General features: G+C 38.5%; 1 protein-coding gene across 1 annotated transcript in view; it reads right to left on the bottom strand.

The window, feature by feature from the left end:
• Positions 1-1,711: 1,711 nt before the first annotated feature.
• LOC126456961 (leukocyte elastase inhibitor-like) overlaps positions 1,712-6,000 on the bottom strand; it is a 136,829-nt gene continuing 132,540 nt past the window's right edge. Inside the window, exon 9 of the mRNA XM_050092896.1 lies at positions 1,712-2,129. The gene's annotated coding sequence lies outside the window, so the exon portion shown is untranslated. The remainder of the gene's footprint in view (positions 2,130-6,000) is intronic.

Below are 6,000 nucleotides of genomic sequence, written 5' to 3'. Positions count from 1 at the left end.
TTCTAGGGAAAATGCTGCCCAGCACTGCTACAACTGTTCAATCTGTTGAATTTTATTCAAGAGGAAGATGTCACATCTGTCTGAAGAGTAAAAACTCTAAAAAGGAAAAAGACAAGGTGACAAAAGTGTTTATAGTTTGTTGCAGGTGTTCCAAGTATGTGTGTTCCACTCATTCTGCAAAAAGAATCATATGCAAAGGTTGTGAAATTGAAAGTGAGTAGGAAGGAAAAACTCAATTGTAATTTCTGGCTTTGATTTTATGTTTTCTTATTTGTGGTTTGCTATTGTACATTCTTTTATGTTTTCTTAATATAAGTCTGATGTAAATGAAAGTGTTAGTTTCATGATAAAAATATTATGATATTTCACATATTCATTACTTTATTTATTGTATTTGTAAATGCTATAATGTTCCTGATAACTATGGAAAGTATGTTGCAACCTGGTAAAGAAATTCCTAGTTCATTAAATAATCAAAACAAAACAAACAAACAAAAAATGTTAATAAGTGAAAAGAATGTGAGGGCAATTTTTGCCACCTGCCTGCTCCCCCTTCCTCCCTCCCCTCTTCCCACCCTTAGGCATCCATGTGAAAGATCCGAGCTTAGTGGTGCTAGGGTTAATAGTCTGAATACCCAAAGGAAATTGACCAGGAGAATGCATTTGAAATCCCAGATTGCCATGGCTATAAAGTTACCAGCAGACAAACATTTATTAGCTTCCACCAATATTCACTCATCCACCACTCCATATTAGCGTTCTTCAATCCGAGGGTATAATGGTAGACAAAAGTCTCATCATACATATTGATTTTTGCCAAAAAAGCATCACCTCCTCCCAGTTGCTCATGAGAATTGGCCAAGAAATTGTAATTTGTGCAGATTTCTGCTCTTCATTCAGCGAATTAGGAGAAACCAATGAGCTGACACATTCTGGAATCTCAACTCATTCTGAATGATTGAACAATTTTCATACCTCATTTGAAATTTCCTAAGGATTTCAAACAAATTTAAGAGACTATCACTTTAGAAAAGTTCAGAAATAGCCTTATGTTCTGCAGTGTGGTACCGGTGCGAGAATGGCACAAGTATGTCATTTTTCAACACAATTTAATCCTTTCTTACTTTCCCATACTGTGGGAGTAAAAGGCCAAACATTTCAGCAGAATTAACATCCTCACACATGAAAAACTTGATTATGAAGTTATATGCAGTAGTAAGTGCAACCCCCTTTTGCTCATTGCAACAGCTACTGAACACAGGGAAAATGAAGAAGCATCCCAATGCCAGTGTTCCCAACTAGCCAGGTCTCCTCCTGTTGCGCATTCAGTAGGTGTGCAACTCAAAAAGCTTGTTTATATTTCATCCATCCCCACATGTTAGTTATCTTATCCAAATCCTAGGTTTGGGAGTGGGGAAGCCCCTGTATTAACACACTGACTGTCATGAGGCCAGTAACAACCACAGCGAAGTCTTACCATTGACGTGTGCACACCAAGAGGCCTGAAGTTATGCGTGCAGCAATCAACATGTTAAGCAAAGTTAAGCTAAATGTCTGAATTACCTGTAGCTTACATAATTATACAATATTTAAGAATTGTGAAACTCTAAATCAAGGGTGCTATAAAAATAAAACCCGACCTGGCGAGTATTCCTGAAATGATTAGAGGTGCCATACATTGCTGTGTCGGAAAAAATCTCGCTTCACTTACTATCTTTCAAATTATTTATTCAAATTTTGAAAATAGGAGTTACGAATAAGAATGGAGAGAGAGAGAGAGAGAGAGAGAGTAGACCCTGTTGGTAGAGAGAAGACAGGAGGGATGTCGGTTATTTAACCGCAGTACATATATTGCTCTTTGCACATACAATAATTTTTTTTACACATTATCAAAATAATTTATGAAGTAACAAACTAGATGACACAAACACTCTTGACTGTGTGCCCTTGCAAGTACTAAGTGCGCGCGCGCACGCACGCACACACACACACACACACACACACACACACACACACACACACACACACACACACACACACACTCTTTCTTCAATTTGGTAAATGTTTTGATAATCGGGTAACCATATGAGAGCTTCTGCTGTGAATCTTTATTCAGTGCCAGGTAGCAGCTGTAGGAAATGAAAAACAAAAATGACATTAGTTTTCTTACAGCACATGACCAACAAGAAAGAACACAAAATAAATAATGATAGTCACAGACGAATGTTAAATGGTGAAAATGCTAAATGACAGTATGTACGTTTCACTAAGACTGTTTTGTGGAAAAAGAGACAGCAAACAGCATTTTGGAGAAGTTTCTACACAAAGACTGACACATATTACCACAGAAAAGAAACAACTGAAAATTAATATTACCCTTTACTACTCAATTTCTGTTTATCTTTTCTGAGCTACCACACTCTCAAAGCAGTTCACTCAAATTTATTCACTTTCTCATCCTTTTTATATCTTATTTGCTCTCCCAACAGATTGTTGAAATAAGAGATTGTACCAACTGTGTCAAATTTCAGTCTGTTACATTTTCATGCATAACTCTGGTATATACCGATATTATGAAAAGGGAAGTTGCCATTCACCATATAGCGGGAATGCTGAGTCGCAGATAGGAACAACAAAAAGACTGCCACAGATAAAGCTTTTGGATATTAAGGCCTTTGTCAGCAATAGATGTAGACACACACACACACACACACACACACACACACACACAAAACTGACACGCACGACAGCAGTTTCAGCCAACTGAAACCACACTGCAAGCAACAGGATCAGTGCATGATGGGAGTGGCGACTGGGTGGGGGTAAGGAGAGGCTGGGGCAGGGAGGGGGAGGGATAGTAGGGTAGGAGAGCTATAAGTTCTTGAAAGGAATTGAAGTTTATATGCCTGTTATGTGATGAACTTCTCAATAAGGTATGTTCAATATCAGACTAGTGCTTTGTGGTTCCACTACCATTTCTGTCAGTGTATTTATTACATTATGCCCATACAAGAACATCATATGTGCTGATAGTGAGGGGAAGGGGTCAGAGAAGTGGAATGGGAAGTTCACACAATTCCATAAAATTCTGCTGCTTCTGTTGTATTGCATAGAATTTTAAGTACTGGTGCTCCTATTCAACTGTGCTAACGTTTGGGGATAAGCAGTCACAATTCAGGAAATACATAAATGAAAATTCAAAAACATGTCACTTTTGTATGATTGTGCCTTTAATTTGTGCATGGAATAAAGAAGGTATTGTAATCATGATTATTCTTAAGAACAGTCAGAGGTCCGACACTCTGTGCTCAAACTGAAGATAAATGGGAGGGGCAGTTCCCTCACAACAGGTTTCCGAGAAAATATGGACATCAAGATTTCACAGAAAAATTGCACATATAGTTTACAATACGATTCTGACACATTGTCTGTTGATATACAGAACAATAGTACACAGTTTTTTCAAACACAGTAGTGGTTGGGTTACAAAGACATCCGCAAAAGAGCGTTTTGATCGAAAGTTCTTGATAACTTGCCGCGTCAAATTCAAATAAAATCTAAAGTTTTCAGTGATTGCCTCTTCCATCATCATCAGGCCTGACTTATGAAACTGGTGAGGCTCCCACTTTTATGCTCAGAGAATGGCATCTAATTGGCTAGATTATGTCACAGAGATGGCACACTCCACACCACCACCACTACTACTTACATTAGGTGGCAAACTATGAGAAGTCTTCCAGTGTGCTCTTTCTGTATCACATGCACGTTTCCAAACACACTGCGAAATGCATACCCAGTGCCTCTATAAAAGTTGTTGTCTCCTCACCCAGTTTCCACTGCTTCCTGAATCACATAGTCCCAATAATTTGATGTGTTAACCACCATTATTGTATGTTCAAATATATTATTGTGTTTTATGTAACAGGCTGTGATTGGCCACCATACATTTTTTTCCAAAATCCTATATTTAAGGTGACCCTGATGTTCAACACAGTGACTGGTAATAGTCCATATAGACAGCACTATGTTAACTGCTGCCACCTTCACACGGATATTGTACGTTCCTGGTATGCTCAGGGAGAGATTACCTTCAACAGGTTGTGACCCATCTTTAATTTTCCTGCATGGCTGGAAGACCGGTCTGATTTCTTGCCTGTAAAGGACTCTACCTATCTTGCTGGTTGTTTCACTGCACAATGACAGCCATGCTATGTTTGGTCCTCCTAGCTTGGTTGAACAGCATCACATCTTTGTTTCCTCAACAGCATTGATTGCATATTGCTGACAGAATACCTGTGTACTTCTGAATACCATCACCAGATGATTATTTATCCAAAATAGTGCATTAGAGTGTTTAGCATCACTCTCTTTTGAGCCAGATGACAAAAACTACAACTGTTGAGATATTAGGTCCACATGCATTGGTTTTTAATACACAGAATGGCTGTGTCATTCATCTGCTTCCCATTCAACACACACATCTAGGGAGGCCAACTTCCCATCCTCCTCCATTTCTGATGTAAACCTTACATTTGGATGTATATCATTCGTATGGCTGATAAACTGCTGCAGCATTTCATTGCCTTGCAGCCAGACTAAAATTGTATCATCAGCATATGTGAAGAAACTCATTCTTCAAATTATCCATGAAAAAAATCAGCTATGGTCAATGACAGTGGCACACCCATGGCTGTTTCATCAGTCATTTCATAATAATTTCCACCATTCAAAAATATGTTGAAGTTAAGGTGTGCCTAACAATTTTGCAATTTTCAGAGGAGAAATGAGAGGCCAATTGTTTACTTTTTACCAGTAACTTCATAAAAAAGGAGACCATGACTCACCATGACTTCGCTTGGGCATATACTCATCTGCTTTTTAATGTCTGCAAACATTTATAAGTTCTTAGTATTGTCTCTGCAATGGCCTGTTAGTTAAATATTTTGCCAGCTTGTATATAGGAGAGCCAATAATACTCCCAGAGGTATATCATCTTTGTGTATTTTACACAGGCCATACAATCTAGCGTTGCTGCTCTTGGTCCTAAATTCTTCACAAGTTTGTCAGTGAGGCCAAGGTTTTTTATCAGCTGCCCTGTCTTCCTGTTAAGTGTCGATGCAGCATCCCATTCAGGAATCCAGTATGTGCTACCTTCCAATAATACACACATCCTTGTAACCTGTAGCATTGAGATTAAACATAGCATTCTTGTCAGCTGGTAAACTTTATCCTCCTTCAACAATTTAGGTGCTTATCTGTTTAGTCATCGAAAGTTTGGGACTTTATCCAAATTTCGGGGGGAAAATTAGCTCTTAATCCAAAGACTCCATGGCGAAATGCTTTGTAGCCATGTTAGTTTCTTCGATAGAGATAACATAACATGCAGCATCCATCAGCCTTAGAAGTTGTGCATAAGCAAACACAGCTCCTGAGTAATCTGACTCTTCATACCAAATTTTGCAGTGGTCAGGCATCATATAAGAGCTGCTGCAGTGAACAGAATTTTATTGAAGTCAAACTATGCTGTCAGCAAAAAGAGGTCATGTCTTATGAGGTATGAACTTGATGCCAATGCCTGTTCCTTATTTAGTTGCCATCTATTTTTGTCAGCAGCTCCCACCATGGAATTGGGAATGGGTATATATGACTTTGGCTGCACATAAACACTATAATTTAACCAATACAAGGGGGAAACAGGCTGATAAATTTTAGCATTTCAACCCTCAACTAGTATCAGATGTCTGTGAAATATCTATCGAATTTCCTGATGGTCATCCCCTCCCCTTCTTGTGTCATTTCACCTTTTCTCTCCGTAGACCTTGCAGTTGGAGTGTTGGTTTCTACAGTGAAAATAATGTGCTGTTTGTCGTATTTTATCTTCAGTAAATGCCCAGTAAATCACCAAGACATCTCACAGATGTACAACACCAGTTGCACGATTATCATCAGTCGGATGTATTTACCATTATTTCATGTTTATTGTGATAATTATGATGTGAG

This window comes from Schistocerca serialis, chromosome 2 (assembly GCF_023864345.2).
Source record: "Schistocerca serialis cubense isolate TAMUIC-IGC-003099 chromosome 2, iqSchSeri2.2, whole genome shotgun sequence".
Taxonomy (NCBI): Eukaryota; Metazoa; Arthropoda; class Insecta; order Orthoptera; family Acrididae; genus Schistocerca; species Schistocerca serialis.
This window is presented reverse-complemented; position numbering and strand designations above follow the sequence as displayed.